The sequence below is a fragment of the Coregonus clupeaformis genome, unplaced genomic scaffold (assembly GCF_020615455.1).
Source record: "Coregonus clupeaformis isolate EN_2021a unplaced genomic scaffold, ASM2061545v1 scaf0558, whole genome shotgun sequence".
Lineage (NCBI taxonomy): Eukaryota > Metazoa > Chordata > Actinopteri > Salmoniformes > Salmonidae > Coregonus > Coregonus clupeaformis.
Window position 1 is genome coordinate 120,121 of NW_025534013.1, and position 20,449 is coordinate 140,569.

Consider the following 20,449-nt stretch of genomic DNA (forward strand, 5'->3'; position numbering starts at 1 on the left):
CATCACAAAGACAAATCTGCCCGATTCCAGCCTTGCTGAAGCACCCCCAGATCATCACCGATCCTCCACCAAAGTGGGTGCGAGACACTGTGGCTTGTAGGCCTCTCTAGGTCTCCATCTAACCATTAGACGACCAGGTGTTGGGCAAAGCAAAAAATTGGACTCATAAGAGATGACCTTACTCCAGTCCTCTACGGTCCAATCCTTATGGTCTTTTGCAAACCTCAGCCTGGCTCTTCTTTGCTTCTCATTGATGAAGGGCTTTTTTCTAGCTTTGCATGACTTCAGCCCTGCCCCTAGGAGCCTGTTTCGAACCGTCCTCGCCGTGCACTTCACCCCAGCTGCCGTTTGCCATTCTTTTTGTAGGTCACTTGATGTCATCCTACGGTTGTTGGGTCACATTCAAATTAGTTGGCGGTCATCCCGGTCAGTAGAGTCGTTTTCGCCCTTGGCTGGTCTGTAGCTTTGTTGTCTCCAATGTCTGCTGCTTGACCTTGTTCTTATGAACCGCCGTCTTTGAAATTTTAAGGATGGAAGCAAACTGACGCTCACTGTATCCCTCTGCCAGTAAAGCCAGAATTGAACCCTTCTTTTCCTTACTCAAAACTTTCCTTTTCAACTCTTTTGACATGGTCAATAGTTATTTTTTGATTATTACTTTTGAGGTACTATTAGCACTGTTTTTGCCATCCAGCTGGTCCTATTGCAAGAGGATAGTGATGACCACAGCAGTGGTTTTTATACTTTTCCTCGTTAAATAAGATATGGTTCATGTGATCACCTAATCAGTACCTAATTCAGTAGAATGAGGTGTGCCTGTGTTGGAATTCAACAGACACTGGAAGGGAATGGCTGTCATACATGTAGAGATGCTGATTTAAGAAACATTTGCAGTGGTCTCTTAATTCTTTCCACAGCTGTATATCTGTGCCTATAGATCCAAGGCAGTGAGCAGATGAATCTACTTTTCGTTCAATTAATGGTGATATGCTCTCCTTAAAGTATGAGTGGATTATTGTGAATGCGGCCAGGGAAGCCTTTTGGGAATATTTTCCTATGTGTGGTCTCTGAGAGGATAGTGCGCAGACCTGTTTCCTACCAGGACCTTGACTGAGTGTCTGTGCGTGTTTACGTGCCTCTGTGATGCATTGTGGGGAATGTGTTTGGCTCCTGTGTCTGTCCATCTTTTGAATAGATTAAGTGCTGTGTCTGAGTGGGAAAAGACAAGAGATTTGGACAGGGGTGCAGTCAGGAAGGTCCAGTAATAATGGCTGAATCAAAGATGACTTCCTCCCCCTCGTTGTTCCCTCTCCAACTAACTTCCCTGTCCTCTCCTCCTCAAGCTCTCTGGCCTCTGTTCTGTTGGAGAAAGAACAGAGAATCACTCCATTCTCTCCCCCTAATGTCATCATCTCAGTCATCTACCTTGCAATGTTATTGCAGTTCTATTGCTCCCTCTGTTCCCTCTCTTCTCTTCGTTCATAGCCCCTTCTCTCCTCTGTTTTTCTCCTCCCCTCTCAGTGAGAAGGTGCATGCAGAATGGAGCCAAGTAAATACTTTTATATGCAGAAGCACAACCTTCTCTTCCACACACTGCCTATGTAGGTCACCATGACTCATTTTTCTACGGTTCACATGCCCACGGATTTTTGCACTCCACAGATTCTCACATTCAGAAGGCAAGAAAGAGAGAAAATGAATGTGGTTTGGATTGGGTTAGAGCACCATTTTTCTCTGCCTTTATTTTGAGCAAGTGTCTCTGTGATTTTTGAGCTATTTGTCATGATTGATTTGTGTTCTCATTTTGGAAGCATGCTGCATGATGTCGTCATACAGTGTTGTTTTTGTGTGAAATTTGCCAGGCCAGTCCCCATGGGAGGTTCTATGGTGATGTTGTCCCAGAGTTTCATGTTCACCTGGCCTTTCAATGTACTACAACTAAAATCAAGGAAGGCAAAGCAGAGGGAACATGTCATGTTTAAACATAACCCTTCTCTGCACAGCCTTCACTCTGACCTAATTGCTGAAATCCACTAGCAACCAACCAGAAAGCTTAGGCTACATTTCCTGTTTTAGAAATGTAGGAGTCTGCTCCACTGGGTGTTGTATGGTTGATGGCTTAAAATCACATGGGAGCAGAATAGCTTGTTGCTTAGTTTGTGCTGCTCTAATAGAGTGTAACTTACTGCCAATTTTATGTCGGCTAGATCTCCAAGAATCAGTGTGAAACGATGGTCATTGGCTGTGTGTTTACTTATGCACTCTGGTAAAGTGAGTGAATGGCTGACCTATTATAGGACAGTTTCTCTGTGTGTTTGTCTCCCCAGCTCTCCTGATGGGATTTGGGCTGTGTAGACCAGGGTATGGTACAGCACGGTACAGTGAGTTGGGGTTTGGTCTGATCTAAGCTGACTGCGTCTGTGACAGACTTTGAGCTGAGACTCTGGCCTACCCGAGAGAATTCTGGCGCACTCTCTGCCTCTGCTCTCACCGTATCTGGTCGAAACTAACATACTTATGTGCTTTTAAATTCATTACATTTTGCCCTAATTTGTTTAGCAGGCTGGGGTGCAGAGTTTAGACCTATGTGAAGTGGAAAAAGAGTGTGCAGACATAATATCTTGCACTTACTTTCCTTGAGTGTCTCATACATTAGAAACACTAAGAATTTGTCCTATTTTACCTTGGGTTGTGTTTTGTCAGAGGAGAGGCAGAGGTTTGTTATTGAAGGGAGCACAGCGCAGCTGTTTCATTCTGGAGGGAGAACCATGCCTACAGTAGGAAGTGGCTCTCAATACCTCCAGCTAACACACATGTAACTCCCAAGGGTCACGTTAACTTAGAATTCTGCGTTTTTCACGCAGAAAAAAAGATAAAACACAAACTATATTTAGCTGTGTTTAGTAAACGCAGATCAAAAATGCTTCTTATTGTAATTTCTGCTCGGCTTCAGTCACATTTCGCTCCAAATCATGATGTAAAAGGACTAATTTAGTGTGCTTCAGTTGCACTTCTTCACTCAGATGATAAATATTTACAATTGTCTTGATAAATCACGAACGGGCATTCGATCAGCAGACAACGCTCTGACTGAAGTACTTTTCTCCGGTGTAGTTTTTCTCCTGTAGCAAGTTAAAATGCAAGATGTAGGTGGTGACATTCTTTCTATGATGAGCATGAGAAATCTGATGGCCATGCATCGTTTTAGCAAGGAATCCCTATTGTTGCACTTCCGTTGTCATCTGATTTCTGCTGAATGTTACATTCATTTATTTTGTGTGAATAAAAACCATAGTTGCACGTCCCTGATCAATCTATTTAAGCAAATAAACACTGTTGACTTTCAATATAAAATGCAGGTGAAATGGTTTAAAACGCAGATTTTGATGGTCTGCGTTTTGATAATGCAGATTTCTAAAAGCTAATGCAACCCCCGACTCCAGGAAACAACCCATCTTGCATTCCCCTTGTCTAATGGGAAACTATCTTCTTCTAATGGGAATCACATCCTTCTCAGATTATTTTTTATTTTTTTACTGCCTAGCGGGACATTTAACACCTAAACCCAACATTTTGATGTCAAGAAATGTAAGTCATAGGGAAAGAGGCCCCCCACAGGTATGTTCTTGTTTGTAGCAAGGCCTAAAGGTTACTACACGCTTTACTCCGTTGATCTGCGTGCGTGCATGTGGGCAGAATGGGATATTTGGAGTAGCGGACACCTTTTTAGGTAATGTGATATCCTCGTCGATCCCACTCCCATTCACAAGGGGGCGATAGCACATTTTTGTCTTTTCATTTTGTGAAAGCAAGGAAGAGTCACCTTCCCTTGCTAGTAGTATTAGCTAGTTGGCAGCCTAGCTAGCTTGCCTTTTTAGCTTCCCACATCTTCATGTGAAATAATCAGGTTTATAATTGGAAAAATATGCCCTGGCAAATGTTCTTATATTTGCTGATGTAACCGTAAACACTATACTTGTTTGATATGCTGCTTGTGTATTCATTCCCATATCAGCTAAAAAAATAAAACATAATGGAGAAAAAAGTACATGGCTAGCTAGTTGGCTACAGCAGGTTCTACCATTTTACAATAGCCTGTAATCGCTAGTTATTACTTGTAAACTAAATACGTTTTTGGGTCGATTCTTGTTGTTTGGTTTACTGTTTGAACAGTTGCTGAGATTATATTTGTTTATCAATGCACAATATGAATAGTCTATGTAGCCTGTAGATCAGATCAAGGAACCAAGCAACAACACTGCCTCCACGGCTGTGGAAGGAATGATACGGCGCGTCTCAATTTTCAGGTAGTAAAAAAGTATGTAGAATGCCAGAGGATATTACAAGGAGCTGCCCCTTTTTGTGTCTAAAAATGACATTGAGTGTTGCAATCTTGCATCTGCGTAGAGCTTGTAGTAATCTTAAGTGTTTTGGCTGTAAACCCAAGCTAATATCCATGGCATTCCCAGTCCTAACTGCCCATCCCAGGTTTATACCACGAGTTAAACCAAAAAAAGACGACACTCCCTGGCTGTGTTTACTTATGCACTCTGGTAAAGTGAGTGACTGGCTGACCTATTAGAGGACATTTTCTCTGTGTGTCTCCCCAGCTCTCCTGATGGGGGGGAAAAGGGCTTTGTTCTAAATGGGCCTGACTACTATTTGGTTTAGCACTGACACTACCCACCGAGCTGTCCATAGGGGATGTGCTCTGCTCTTAAAGTTGCCATCTTACTGACAAAATGATAGTTTCAAAATGGGGTCATTATGCAAAATTGGGATTGACCCTCCATGCAACTTTCCCCAATCCTTTTTGTAACCTGTTGGCTGCTGAGGCCCGGCAGATGAGATTTAAATCTGCTTTAAGCCCCTCTTCCTATTTGACTGGGACTGTTTATAAAGGCAGCCCTATTTAAGTTACATAAAGGGTGGAAAGAAGGTGTCTAATTGCTTTGTTTATTTGTTTCTATTTCTGTTTTCCTGGAAGTCTTCACTGTGAACGAGTGATTGGTTCCAGTGTTGGAAGGCGATTCTTCTCCTGTTCTCCACACATGGCCCCCAGTATCTGCATATGAATGTAGCCTTCTGCTCAGAGACTGAGTGGAGCCCCAGCCCCCCCCTCACAGCACAGCACAGGGGCCCCCACTCCCACATGCTGTTATGCAATCGCGTGTGTGTGTGTTATAGAACTGAAGAGGGGAGGCCTGGAAAGATGTGTGTCAGGGGAACACTAAACATGAGTCTTGTGGCGGGGGATGGAAGGCTGGATAGATGCACACGACTGTCACAGGCGTTTAGGAATGACGCAGAGGCCTTAGAGGCCTTGAAGAACAGCTAGATGCCCTGGCCTACTTTTAGGAGCCGTTGGAGTGCGCACATGTGTGTCCTTTTGTGTTCCCCTTTCTATGCCTCCTTTTATGTCAGTGTGAGCGTGCCTCTTGATGTAAGGAGCATACTGAGGATTTTGATGAGTCACTCAACCGCACAACGACTAAGGGAAAGATGGGAGGAAAACATCCTAAGTTGGGCTGAAATGTATTAGACTACCTTTCAGTGTTGGCCAAGTCCATTTGTACTGGAACATAAGAGAGACATGCAGAGGGTGAAGGGAGAGCGTCAGGAAACCACTAGGGGGGAGGTTGGGGGAAAATGGGAGCTTTGTGGAGGGAACATGAGTGGCCAGGGTATGCGGTCTGCACATTCTCATGCGTGTATCATCTTTCTCTTCTCCCCAGTCTCAATGCACCCCTTGTCCTCTGAGCGCCCAGGCTGTCGTGGATCCCGTGCCACTGCTGTTCAACTGGTAAGACCAGGGGCCGCCCTCCTCGACTCTCTTCTCCACCCAGCCCTTACAAAAACCAATTAACACCACCACCACACTAGCTAACGCATCCAATCTGTTGCCCACGTCCATCCATCTCAGTCCAGGCCAGCCTACCTGATGTTCCCAACGTCCTCCTCTCTCTCCCTGGCCTGGCTTATCTGATAGAGCTGTGTTATATCAGCAGCTCTCTCTCTATACTCCACATGTCTGCTGGCCCAGTCACATGCTGCAGGCTGCCTGACCAGACCAGGGGAGGCCTAATCTCTGCTATCCAGAGGTGTCTGTATCACGAGCTGTGGTGTATCATTACAGCCTTACCAGGCCTTGTCTCTGGCTGGATAATTAGGACTCTGGGCCGGTGTGGTGCAACTCCTGGTACGCCAAAACCCTCAACGACACGTTTCTCTTATTTTTCCCTCCACTCTGTCATTCCCTCCCTCTCTTCACTGATTGCCTTCCTGCTAGTGGAGAGAAAATGTTTGTAGCTTGTCTAATTTTTCCATGAGAGTAAGTGGGGCGTTTAGCAGTGGGCCATCAACAGGAAATTCCAGGCTGAAAGAGGGAAGGAGAGAGGGAGCGTGGCAGGAGAGGGATAGTTTATGGCTTCAGGAGAGCAGTGCACGGAGGCCTGCCTGTCTCTTGCCTCTCTTTCTGCTGTGTAAAGCTTTCTGACATACTAGAGAGGGGCTGGATGTTTCAGAGACACGGGTACAGAGTGAGAGAGAGCTGATGATGTCTCTCTCTCCCCCTTCAGCTCTCTGGGGTAGGTAAGGACTATATGAGGCTCAGGCTGATGAGAAGTGCCTGTGTTGCGGTAGAGCTGCCGAGTGTTAGGGGAAAGATTTAATTGTCTAAATTGCATACATCTGGTTGGAGTTGGTGTCTGGAAGTGTCTTGCAGCTTTGATTATAAACAGAGTGGTGATGCCCTGTGAAAAAGGGAAGAACTATCCCCTCAGGCCTGCGCCTCTGTCAATTACTGGAGTTTCCATTCAGAGGAGTGCAGAGCTGGAACACGAAACACACACACACACACGCATATATATAAACAGAGATTTACTCTCTCACTCAATCACACACAGACACAATTACACAGGGAAATGGTATTGTGTTTCTGGTGTTTTCATGTCTTTTCCCTCCATTGATACGATGTGATAAGTCAGTCTGGTGATTTGACTCACTTTATATTTGAGGTCGTGGTTAAAAGCTTGGCCAACACTGGCCATAGCAGGGTGTGTAAAAGTGCAAGCCACAGAATCCATGTGAATGATGAAGTGTGTGCTTTTAGCACTAGAAAAGCTGACAGCGTGATGTGGACACAACTAATTTACATGTTAAATTTTTCTAAATAAGTCTATATAACAACACAGTCGTTGTTAGAATCTTAATATCAAGAACAAAAATGTGTGTTATACGCAGTTTTAAGAGGACATGTTATTTCCCCCCTTCCCCATTCACCACCAGTCATCACAGCCAGCCAGCCTGCGCAGATGGCCCATCAAAACTGTACCTAAACTATATTGAAACTAATTTCACACATATTAATAGAGTTAGCCTAACGACAAGATTAAATTGACAATAGTCTGGTGGGTGACAATACTATGAATTGTCAAATTGTATGAAGAGATAGGCGCAGCTTGAAATGTTGACGTCCAAAAGACACGTCATTGGCTGGAAGGGGGGTCCCTCGAGGCCTTTCTAGTGTTAAGTACTGTCACCTGGATTCTGCTGGACAGGTCATTCATTTGTATTCTTTGACATGAAAAAGAGGAGGGGAATAAGTTGAGAAGAAATCCACAATGCACTGGTTTTAGCCAAATTGTCTGTCGCCCCCCTTTTACCCTCCTCATCAACCCCCTCCCTGAGTCTGAGGGGTCACGGCCTCCCCACTCCCCCAATGAGGCTCCAGAACAGAGTGGCCATTGTGACAGAGAAGCCTGTCCATCCATTCAGAGCTGAAACCCAATAGGGGCCAAACACTGCTGCTCCCTGCCTGGGCTAAAGCAGGCCAGGGCTCAATAGCCAGGGCTCTTTGTCCTGCCTGGGGCCAGGAGCAGGAGCAAGGCTCAAATACAGACTCTATGAGAAGGGAACTCAAGCCACAGCTATACAAGTGTTTTTCCACCACAGTCAACCAAGGCACAGATTGAAGGAAAGCACATTTACCCTGAGTGCAAGAGAACAATTTTGTTGGTGTATGGTTGTCAAAGGAAAAGGTCTGGATTTGTGAAGTCATTGTTGACGCTAACCCCTCGTGGTGAGTGCGTGTGTGGACAGACTGCCAGTCTTGTGACTCAGATCTTTTGTTTTACACAGAGGGCTCCGCTCATAACTGGAGTGAGTGTGTCCCAAAGACCCTGATATCCTGCTGAAGCCGCCCACACAGCCCTGGTTCACTGGCTTGAGCACACTGGAGCCATTTTAGCCAAGCTAGCCACCCTCATAGGGAACCATACAGCAAAGCTGTGACCTGTTAGCATTGCACTGGCGTAAACAGTGAACAGAAGAACATTACGCCGCCTTACTGAACGCAGATAGCTCCTGTGAAACTGATGATCTTCTCTCAGAAAAATTATTTGGTATCACTGTGTCAGCCTTTCCCCTCCTTCTACCACTGTTATACTAGGGCCAGACAGTCTCTCACTGGGTACAGATGTAAGCCTTCAGAGAATTGGTACTCCACATGGTACATTCTGCAGGAGCCACAATAATGGAGGAGGCCTGGGTTGAAGTGGTGAACGGGTTGGCTTTATGTTAACACTTGCATTAAAGGCATAAAGGCCTGTATTAAAATCAGTGAGGAAGTCTACTCGGAGCCTCTTAAAAGCACTCAGACCCAACGCTGGCTGCTGGGAGCAAGGCTCACTAAAGCTCTTTTATTGCAGTCATTACTTTTCCCAATTTACTAATATTTACTCCAGGAGCGTTGTGCCAGCCGGCCTCAAGGCCTGCTCTGCTCTGCAGTCATTGTGGGGGAGGGAGCACTAGGGCAAACGGTGCTAGTTTGGCGCAGTGCTGCCCCAGGGAATGACACGGCCATGCTGCTCTCCAAGATGTCCATGGGTCTGTACAAGCTCAGAATGTGAGTCTGTTGCCAGTGTCTCCACTTCCTAGCCTAGCGCAAGCTAAAACTATGTTGTGTGCTGTGCAGCTCTCTGTGCTAGCTAGGTATCTCTCCAAGCTTAGCTGTTTTTCTGAGAAGGAAAAGGTCATCTTGACTAAGGTAGCGGGCTTCCTTTCCTTCCCCCACCTCCTCCAATTCCATCTGCTCCCTTGAACAAGGCCTGTGTGTGTATACCGCTCCAGCGCTGCTAATGGAGAGGGCTTCCCAGAATGCACTGTAGCGTGAGGCTCTGTGCTCTGAATTCAGAGTGGCTGCTGCTCTCACATCGTCTAGTAGTCAGCGATGAGGAGGGGGAAGGAAGACTGTTTTTATTCCGTCTTTCCATCAGCCTTATGAAATCATGTTGTGAGCGTATAGCTAGAAGGCTTATTTCTCAATCTTTCTTTCTTTCTTTCTTTCTCTCTCCTCTCCTCTCTCTCTCCTCTCATTTTCTCTCCATCTCCTCTCTCTCTCTCTCTCTCTCTCTGCCTGTGCATCAACATATTTCTTATTCAAAACAGATACACCCTCTGTCTCTTAATCAAGTGTTTCTCTTTCTTCTCTCCTTACATGTGTAGAGTTTGTTTACTGCCCAGTGTAACACATAACATGGGCAGACAGTCACAGCTCAGTGATGCTTCAGCTTGCCTTGGCCTCACTGAGGAGGAACTAATATCTCTTTCATACCAATACTTTTTCCCGGCAACTTTACCATACCGGCAACTATTTTTCGACCTTTATATCTGAAAGGTATTTCCAAAGCCGAAACTTTTATTTCCACCAAACGACCTAGTAATCATATTTCTGTCTGAGGAATTTGCGTTCAAGTGCTTGCTGTCACTCAGGTTACCATGACAATGATCACAACAACAGGGTGAAAGTTTAATGTCTCTTGCTCCCTCCTGGCAAAAGCAATGGTGATATGAAAGGCGAATGGTGACAAGAATGTGGTAAACATTTGGCTGTTTGAAAGGGGACCATATAAACATTGGCCAATTCTTTTTCATGCAATGTACTCTAATCCTATGTGAATTGGCAGACCTGCATTAGAATCCACTGCAGGCAGCAGAGAGAAACACTCCATGCTAATCCATTCACATCCCCTCTGGCTAGCCATGCAGGTAGCCTAGTCATTGGAAACTGCCATATTTGTTGACCAGTGTCATTGATTCAGTGGAAGGGTTCTTGGATGGCACTAGTCCAAACCACTAATTGGTGCGGGTCTACTTTGTCTAATGAGAGTATTGATTGTTCCATTGTGTGGCTCAGGGCTGGCCGGCTGGCTGTGGACACAGTGTCTGTCTGAGGGAGGGGGCTGCCCTGGATATGTGGGGCTCAGTGGTGGCCAATGGTGATTTCATTTTGTAGCAATAAGAAGGGGAGGAAAACATTGCAGACAGGATAGAAAGGGGAGACCAGAGAGCGATTGAACGACCGAGCTAAAGGTGGAATGTATTCAGAAGCAAAGAGCATATTTAGTGGAGCCAGCCTGCTCCAGGTCATCTGTGGCTGTAATTGCTGGTGTGCTTGGTGGAGAACATGTTCCAAAGTTATACAGCGATCCCCAGGGGGGCGTGGGCGCTGGGAAATAACTTCTGAGCTCGTTAGTGTGACGTTCACCTTGGCCAAGCTTTCAGTGTTTTCCAGCCAATTGGTTCCCTTCGTCCAGCCATACACACACACACACACACAGTGGATCCCTGGCTGTACCCTCTTTAGGCAGCCACCTCCCATTGGGCATTTGGGGGTGCGTAGCAGCACCCCAGGCCCCGCCCCAGCTCTCAGACTGCTGTGCTGTGCTGTTAGGGGCCTTTTATCCTGCTCATTGATATATAATTCATCTGGGATCTGAGGGAGCGGCTCCTCTCATGCCACTGCTACTGCTGAACCAGGACAAATTAGCATTCTGTTTGGTCCCCCGGAACGCTCCCAATCAACTTCCCATAGAGCAAGAGAAGGCGAGTGTGTGTGTCAGGCCAGGATTCCTGTGAATCTGCTCCCCAGCCATAGAGGCTCCATGTGGAATGAGGTGGCATAATGGCAGTGTTTTCTCTGCTGTTGTTCTGCCTGCCTGGTGCGTTGAGGGTTTTTTCCACTGTGAGGGATCGGGTTTCCACTCATGGTTGTTTATGCTGTTGTCTCAGGCAGCCCTGCCAACTGTCCCCTGTCAGCCTGCCTGTGGTCTGGGCTCTGGGGCCTCGGCCTGTTTTGGCGCCCCAGCCTGCTCTTAGGAGGCCCAGACACACACACACACACACACTTTCCCAGTAAGATCTAGGTTACTGACCCATGAGGAGCTAACCTAGCAGTGTCAGACATTTACAACACTAGTATGGCTGAGAGGCCTGAGAAACCTCTCGAGCCATGTTCTCTCTGGTAAACCTGCCAGCTCCACGCCTCCCATCCCATCAGTAATCTACTGAGTGTCTTTCACACATGATTGCGTAATCCCGTTATGTCTGGGAAAGGTTTTGACAGCTTTCTCACCCCGGCACGACAAGATGGGTGCAGGCAGAGCTTGATGGCGTGTTGTTTTGATGTTGTTTTCATATTCATGTTGGTAAAGGTCACATCCCATCTCCCTGTGTTCCTCCTCTGTGCTTTGTTCATTATCCAGCTCCGCTCCACGGTTATTTTTACCTCCTCCCATAATCCTTAATTAATGGAGCCCTAGTCACAGCGCCTCACATTTATCTCTCTTACGACCACACACACACACACACACACACACACACACACACACACACACACACACTAATTCACACACGCACACTAATTCACACACGCACACATTCACACACACCTGATTATACACACTGAGTGGTAGGCAATGACGTTCCTGCTGAATGTGTTCTGGGAAACCATGCTAGCTATTTCTTCTCCTTTCATTTGATTTAGCTGTAGCACAGTACATGGTAAACACCACGTTGATAGTACCCTGGTGTCCTTACCGCTAGCATTTTGATTAGAGACTGTAATATAATTTCAAAGCCGGAAGTGTCAGTCCCCCATAACGTGTGTTCATTTCAGTTCAGGAGTAGGGAATTGAAAGACGGGCCTCATTTCCAGTGTGAGGTAGTAAGGGCATGTTTGATGGGGGTGGGGTTCGTCCTGCCGTTCCCCCACCTCTCTTTGGCTGCAGTCTCATCCTGACATGATTTGGCTTGGCAGGAGCTGCAGCCTTCACCTCTACCAGTGCGGCATGGCTGGCCACAGCACTCTGACTCCAATTGTTATCAGTCTGCGTGTCATGGCTATTCTCACTGTTTCCTAGAAGGACCACGCCGACGCCACAGTTATTGTGTGTGCCAGGGCCACGTGATCAGCCAAGCATAGAAACATAACACCAGAGAGAGGGAGAACAACACACCGCTCCCTCCACAGATGTGGGTGTGTATGGGTGTGTGAAGCACTAACTGGTTGTTTATGTAGCCTAGCTTTGTGAATGGTGGTGTGTTTCTGTGTTGCCTATGTGAGAGCAGTTGATTTGTCCCTGGCTCAGAGGGGTTTAAGATGCTGTCGCCGTTCACAGCGCGTTGTAAAGGGCAGTGTTTCAGCTGAGGGATTATGAACAGAACAGAGCTTGGTTTCTGACTGCTCTACATTCTGCAACCAGGCCCTGCAATGATGTGCTGCTCTTTGCCCTCCATAGGTGCATGTTTGTCTGCATACGCACATGTGTAAGCCTACATTGTTTACGTGTGTGTATGTTCTCCTCCCCCACAGAGGCCCGGCAGGTCTTCAAGGCCTGCCCCCTCTCAGGGCTGTGAGTCCAGGCTTAAGCTTCAGCTCATTAGTTGTAGAGTGCGTGGGTGTGAGTGAGGGGTGTGTGTAGGGGGTTGAGTGAGGTGCGGAGGCTTGTGTTAGCCTTTATGCGTACGTGTGTATGCGTGTGAGGGAGCTTGTGAGAAGCTGCTCAGGGGGCTAATCCCGTGGTGGCTCTCCTGTCTATACATTCAGCCAGATTGGCTGTTGAGCTCTGAGGACCAACTGTGATTACCCCAGCTGCCTTCTGCGTTCAGAGGAAGTAGAGGGAGATGGCCCAGTCTTGTTTGTCATCTTTGGGATCCACTGAGATTAATTTCTAGATCTTTGAGAAGCAGATTCAGTGTGTGGTCGGATAATGGCCCCTAGTGAGTTACGGTAATTTTACTAAACAGGTCCCATGGAAGTAAATAAATAGTTTAGCAGTACCATTGTAGCAGTGACCTAGGCTTTGTTTTGCTGGGATCCTAATCTAGCATGGCTTTATCTAGCTCGCTGCCATGGCAGTAGCACCGGCCTCCTAGCTGCTGATAGGCCCAATGTAAATGCACTTCTGATTAGATGGACTCCCTGTTACACGCTCCATTGATCTGTATGAATACGCATAATGAAATGCTCTTTTTTTTATATGGCCAATGCATGTACACTACTAGGTGGAAATCCAATAACCATTCAGCGCAACCTACTAGTGATGCCAGAGCCATCGTAGAGAAAAGCAGATTTACTATCCATTATGGAGATAGCCTGCTGGGCTGCAGGTATGAAGCTAGCTGGGTGCTTTGTGTGCATGGTTTTAAGCGCGTGTGTGATGTGTGCATGCATGATGCGTAGGCAGAGTAATCGACTGGCCCATTTTCAGAAATGTTTCTCCACATCATGGAGGTTGGATTCGGCATGCACGTTCCCTCTGAATTCATGCTTAAAGCTCCAGCCTAGCCTCAATGTTTTATGTTAGTGTAAGTAAGAGGGTGAAATCTACCAGGCTTAAGTAGAGACAGTGTGATATTTAGAGCAACGTGTGTTGCCTTCGCCTTACTGTAGTTGTTCCTTAAATCAGTCTGTCTCTGCCCAATCCCTGCTCTACTACCCCAGTTCCACTCCTTCGAATCAGGGGCCACCCCTCACCACTGGTAGAGCCCTTAATTAGCTAAAGTGCCTCTAATTCCGTCAATCAAGGTAAATAAGGGTGTGCAATTGCCACCAATCCCAGTACCCTATATTTTTATGACACAAGCCTACCAGATGAACTAAATTACTTATTTGCTCGCTTCGAGGCAAGTAACACTGAAACATGCATGAGAGCATCAGCTGTTCCGGATGACTGTGTGATCACGCTCTCCGTAGCCAATGTTAGTAAGACCTTTAAACAGGTCAACATTCACAAGGCCGTACCAGGACGTCTACTCCGAGCATGCGCTGACCAACTGGCAAGTGTCTTCACTGACATTTTCAACCTCTCCCTGTCTGAGTCTGTAATACCAACATGTTTCAAGGTAACCTGCCTAAATGACTACCGACCCGTAACACTCACGTCTGTAGCCATGAAATACTTTGAAAGGCTGGTCATGGCTCACATCAACACCATTATCCCAGAAACCTTAGACCCACTCCAATTTGCATATTGCCCCAACAGATCCACCGATGATGCAATCTGTATTGCGGTCCACAATGCCCTTTTTACACCTGGACAAAAGGTACACCTATGTGAGAATGCTATTCATTGACTACAGCTCAGCGTTCAACATCATAGTGCCCTCAAAGCTCATCACTAAGCTAAGGACCCTGGGACTAAACACCTCCCTCTGCAGCTGGATCCTGGACTTCCTGATGGGCTGCTCCCAGGTGGTAAGGGTAGGTAACAACACATCCGCCACGCTGATCCTCAACTCAGGGGTACGTGCTCAGTCCCCTCCTGTACTCCCTGTTCACTCATGACTGCATGGCCAGGCACGACTCCAACACCATCAAGTTTGCCGAAGACACAACAGTGGTAGGCCTGATCACCGACAACGATGAGCCTATAGGGAGGAGGTCAGAGACCTGGCTGTGTGGTGCCAGGACAACAGCCTCTCCCTCAACGTGATCAAGACAAAGGAGATTATTGTGGACTACAGGAAAAAGAAGAGGACCGAGCACACCCCCATTCTCATCGACGGGGCTGTAGTGGAGCAGGTTGAGAGCTTCAAGTTCCTTGGTGTCCACATCACCAACAAACTAACATGGTCCAAGCACACCAAGACAGTCGTGAAGAGGGCACGACAAAACCTATTCCCCCTAAGGAGACTGAAAAGATTTGGCATGGGTCCTCAGATCCTCAAAAGGTTCTACAGCTGCACCATCGAGAGCATCCTGACTGGTTGCATCACTGCCTGGTATGGCAACTGCTCGGCCTCCGACCGCAAGGCACTACAGAGGGTAGTGCGTACGGCCCAGTACATCACTTTCACTGTAAGGTCTACACTCCTGCTCCTAGATACAAGCTACTCAATAATAATCAGCCATTTATCTCTTCATTGAATCAAAGCAAACTAGGTAGCTACTTGGCTAGCATTGGTTGCTAGGGAAAACTACACAGTCTCCTTATTGCTCTTCATAGTTCTTTTTTCGGAGGCTAGTTAGGAAACTGGGCAGCATGATGACAGTGACACCTCGAGCATCTCTCGAGCCCGGAGAATTGGAGCACAAAATGTGCCCCGGACGTGTCGCTGTTGCTGCCTGGAAGTCTGTGTATCCATGGTGTTTAATGTGGAATATCCTCTTCTCTCTAAGACTAGGGTGGAGTGAAAATAGCCCTACTCTTTCAAAGGTGAAGGGCAGAAATGGATCCTCATTGCTGGCTAGGCTTAGTATGCAGAGGCATGCATTACCATTATTACTCCAGCTATGTTGGCTTTCTCTCCATCCCTCCCCCCTCTCACACGCTCTCTCATTCTGCCAGCTCGTTTGGTACATGTGCCCTGTCCCCGCGTTGCTAGGCAACAAGCCCAGTGTGTATTATTATTGTGGCTATGTCAGGCGCTCTGCCTTTCTCTCGTTTCTGTTTGTGCAGGAGATGGTAGGATCAGATGCTGAGCTTTGGAGAGGAGAAGAGAAGAGAAAGGAGGATGAGGAAAGGAAGGATGCATGGAGGGGGAGGAGCACTAAGATGAGTGAGTCAGAGACGAAGAGATGAAGCCTTCCGATATGAGGGTAGAAAATATACGATTTTACTAGCTTTCCCGGACGCATGGCAGAATATATGGCACAACCTCAATTCGCAGAGGTCACTGGCAGAGAAAGACAAGATGATTTACCAGAGAGATGCATTCCAGCAGCAGCACTGAGCTGTATTGGTCAGAGTGCTCTCTCCACAGTAGAGAGAGAGAGAGAGAGGGAAAGGTGTAGGGGAAAGCTGTCGTGCTCAGAATATCAGATGAAGTGATTGGATTGCAGCCCCCAGCCTCTCTAGCCCCCTGCTCTCAGAACAGAGACTGCTGGTTGGACAGGTGGCGCTGTCCAGTCTGGATGGAGGTCCTGTCCTGTCTGTCTGGCCTATGATCTCTCAGGTGAGCGAGATGAGACAGAGCCCCCTCCATCCCATCTCCTCCCCCAGGCCCCTCAGTTCATCACAACCTTAATGCATCTCTACTCGCCGTGTTTGTCTTTCCCCCTCCCTACAAAGGCCTCTAATGAAATGAATTTGTGCGGGTCAGGGGCAGCACTGCCAATCTGGGTCCTGGTTGCCTGGATACTGGAGTGGGCCAGGCTGGCTCTATTTGCACACTAAACAGGGCTAGCTGCAGCGCCCCTCTCTTATATGAAATGTAAATAGACTGCACAGCCGCTGGTATGGTGCACACAGCAGGAAAGGCCTCACGGCTTCTACTCTCCCCTCATTAGGTAGCTCTCAATAACTGCTGTGATCTAGCAAACCATGATTATGACAACGATGAATGATGGACAGTGTAGGCTGGTGATTGATCATATACTATAACCGTAACAGACATTACAGCTGTAGAAATTGAATGCCAAGGACTGTGCAGTTGTTTTCGTGTCTGGTAGAGGGGCATGGAGAGAATTAATATGGCAAATCTCCCTAAATACACCCACCATGCCGAATGACTATGTGCAGCTGCTGGGTCTGTGGCGGTATAGCTTTCTACATTTTTAGAATGAGAGCAGCTGCTTTAGTGGGAAATGCAGTGGTGTGGAGCTGATGACAGGCCTGAGTTAGGAGTGGCTGGGGGGGGCGGGGCTACCGATCTGCCTTTCATCTTCGCAGTAGCAGCAGGGACCTTCAGAATACCCCTCATCAGCGCTGTGCGTGTGTGTGTGCACGTATGTGTGTGTGGAAGAACGACATCCCGCAGTGAGCTGAAGCGTTGGCCTCTGTCTGACCGCAGAGGGAGTGGCTCGATAGAGGGAGAAATGAAGAGAAGCGGAGGGACAGAGTGATATGACGCAGAGAGGATGTCTTAGTCCTGGCTGTAGCCTCTCCACCTCCTCTCTAGTTCCTCAGGCAGAAACAGAGATGGCTTATTTCTACCACCTTTCCCATTTCTCTGATGCCTGTTTGTTTTTTTGTGCGTCCAATTCTTACACTCAGTCACATGGTATAGCGTGCCAGAAGGAGTGACATCATCCATACCGCATCAAAGCACAGCATTTATTTGACTCTATTTCCATCCTGTGTGTGTGTTCGTTGTCTTTGTGTTTGTGTGTGCGCCTCACTGAGCTATTATCCAGTCTGGCAGACCCACAGTAACTTTTGAGTGAAATGGAGTTGACTGGTACCTACGACATGATTATACACTGAACAAAAATATAAATGCAACTTTCCCAATATTATCTGTCCACCTGACAGGTGTGGCATATTAAGAAGGGTAATTAAACAGCATGATCATTACACAGGTGCACCTTGTGCTGGGGACAATAAGGCCACTCTAAAATGGGCAGTTTTGTCACACAACACCAATGCCACAGATGTCTCAAGTTTTGAGGGAGTGTGCAATTGGCATGCTGACTGCAGGAATGTCCACCGGAGCTGTTGCCAGATAATTTCATGTTAATTTCCCTACCATAAGCCAACGTCGTTTTAGAGAATTTGGCAGTACGTCCAACCGGCCTCACAACCGCAGACCACGTGCGTGTATGTTGTCGTGCGGTTTGCTGATGTCTACTTTGTGAACAGAGTGCCCCATGGTGGTGGTGGGGTTATGGTAAGGGCAGGCATAAGCGACAGACAACAAACACAATAGCATTTTATCAATGACAATTTGAATGCACAGAGATACCATGACGAGATCCTGAGGCCCATTGTTGTGCCATTAATCCGCCGCCATCACCTCATGTTTCAGCATGATAATGCAAGGATCTGTACACAATTTCTGGAAGCTTTAAATGTCCCAGTTCTTCCATGGCCTGTATACTCACCAGACATGTCACCCATTGAGCATGTTTGGGATGCGTGTTCCAGTTCCCGCCAATATCCAGCAACTTCGCACAGCCATTAAAGAGGAGTGGGACAACATTCCACAGGCCACAATCAACAACCTGATCAACTCTATGCGAAGGAGATGTCGCGCTGCGTGAGGCAAATGGTGGCCTAATGAATTTATTTCAATTGACTGATTTCCTTATATGAACTGTAACTCAGTAAAATCTTTGAAATTGTTGCGTTTAATATTTTCCTTCAGTGTGAATGTATATCATTCACAACATTTGGACGGGGGCTATAATCCAGTTATACAAGAGGCTTGGCTGAACTGCTTTCAATGGGGAAAGAGTACTTCCTTACCCTGCTTCTGTGATTTTCATTAGAAACTTTACTTTGCTGTGTGGAGATATAGTACCTGCAGCTCATGGCGGAGTAGTAGATATGTGCCCTCTCGTTCTCTGTGTGTACATTTGTGCTAGCTGGTCATGTGATACTGTTAAACGTATGGAGAGGCTCGGCCCCACCGCTGCACACAATCTCCCAGAGGACTATCTGTTTATGACGGCTCGCTACAAGTTTAGGGGCTTGTTTGTTTTATCATCCCAATGGAATTACGGTAGTAATATAGGAATTACGGTAGTTATATAGGAATTACGGTAGTTATATATCCCGAAATGTTTCATGTTCATAAGCAGTGATTTAAATGCAGTATTTTTGACAGCATTTTTCTTAGAGTTATACCAGTAGTTTCATTTTTCAGTGGTAAACAGAACTGGGACCATGAGGGCCAGGCAAGAGTAATTCAAGTAATTCACTGTGTGTCACCAGGCCTGGAATTTTGGGATTTTAGTGTAGGGCTGGGTGATATGACTTAAACATATGCCCCCCCCATGCGTAATACACATCCACTAATAATGAAAAACTTCTTGTAGCAGGCATTTATAGAAAATTAACACAGGTCTCATAAACAATCTCTCAAGCACAAGCCCATCTGCTAGTGAGTAGCCAGCTAATCTTTATACACTGCTCGAAAAAATAAAGGGAACACTTAAACAACACAATGTAACTCCAAGTCAATCACACTTCTGTGAAATCAAACTGTCCACTTAGGAAGCAACACTGATTGACAATAAATTTCACATGCTGTTGTGCAAATGGAATAGACAACAGGTGGACATTATAGGCAATTAGCAAGACACCCCTAATAATGGACTGGTTTTGCAGGTGGTGACCACAGACCACTTCTCAGTTCCTATGCTTCCTGGCTGATGTTTTGGTCACTTTTGAATGCTGGCGGTGCTTTCACTCTAGTGGTAGCATGAGACGGAGTCTACAACCCACACAAGTGGCTCAGGTAGTGCAGCTCATCCAGGATGGCACATCAATGCGAGCTGTGGCAAGAAGGTTTGCTGTGTCCAGAGCATGGAGGCGCTACCAGCAGACAGGCCAGTACATCAGGAGACGTGGAGGAGGCCGTAGGAGGGCAACAACCCAGCAGCAGGACTGCTACCTCCGCCTTTGTGCAAGGAGGAGCAGGCGGAGCACTGCCAGAGCCCTGCAAAATGACCTCCAGCAGGCCACAAATGTGCATGTGTCTGCTCAAACGGTCAGAAACAGACTCCATGAGGGTGGTATGAGGGCCCGACGTCCACAGGTGGGGGTTGTGCTTACAGCCCAACACCGTGCAGGACGTTTGGCATTTGCTAGAGAACACCAAGATTGGCAAATTCGCCACTGGTGCCCTGTGCTCTTCACAGATGAAAGCAGGTTCACACTGAGCATGTGACAGAGTCTGGAGACGCCGTGGAGAATGTTCTGCTGCCTGCAACATCCTCCAGCATTACCGGTTTGGCGGTGGGTCAGTCATGGTGTGGGGTGGCATTTCTTTGGGGGGCCGCACAGCCCTCCATGTGCTCGCCAGAGGTAGCCTGACTGCCATTAGGTACCGAGATGAGATCCAAGCAAGACAATGCTAGACCTCATGTGGCTGGAGTGTGTCAGCAGTTCCTGCAAGAGGAAGGCATTGATGCTATGGACTGGCCCGCCCGTTCCCCAGACCTGAATCCAATTGACCACATCTGGGACATCATGTCTCGCTCCATCCACCAACGTCACGTTGCACCACAGACTGTCCAGGAGTTGTAGGGAGGTCATACAGGCACGTGGAGGCCACACACACTACTGAGCCTCATTTTGACTTGTTTTAAGGACATTACATCAAAGTTGGATCAGCCTGTAGTGTGGTTTTCCACTTTAATTTTGAGGGTGACTCCAAATCCAGACCTCCATGGGTTGATAAATTTGATTCCCATTGATTAATTTTTGTGTGATTTTGTTGTCAG

The 20,449-nt window shown here is 47.1% G+C and overlaps 1 protein-coding gene across 3 annotated transcripts in view; it reads left to right on the forward strand.

Annotated features, from left to right (window-relative positions):
• Nucleotides 1-20,449, forward strand: part of LOC121548315 (ankyrin repeat domain-containing protein 11) — a 124,596-nt gene that overhangs the window by 65,621 nt on the left and 38,526 nt on the right. For 2 of the 3 annotated variants that reach the window (XM_045215929.1, XM_045215931.1), the window contains exon 3: nt 5,736-5,803. The exons of the other annotated variant lie outside the window; for it this stretch is intronic. The gene's annotated coding sequence lies outside the window, so the exon portion shown is untranslated. The remainder of the gene's footprint in view (nt 1-5,735; nt 5,804-20,449) is intronic. 3 annotated transcript variants of the gene reach the window in all.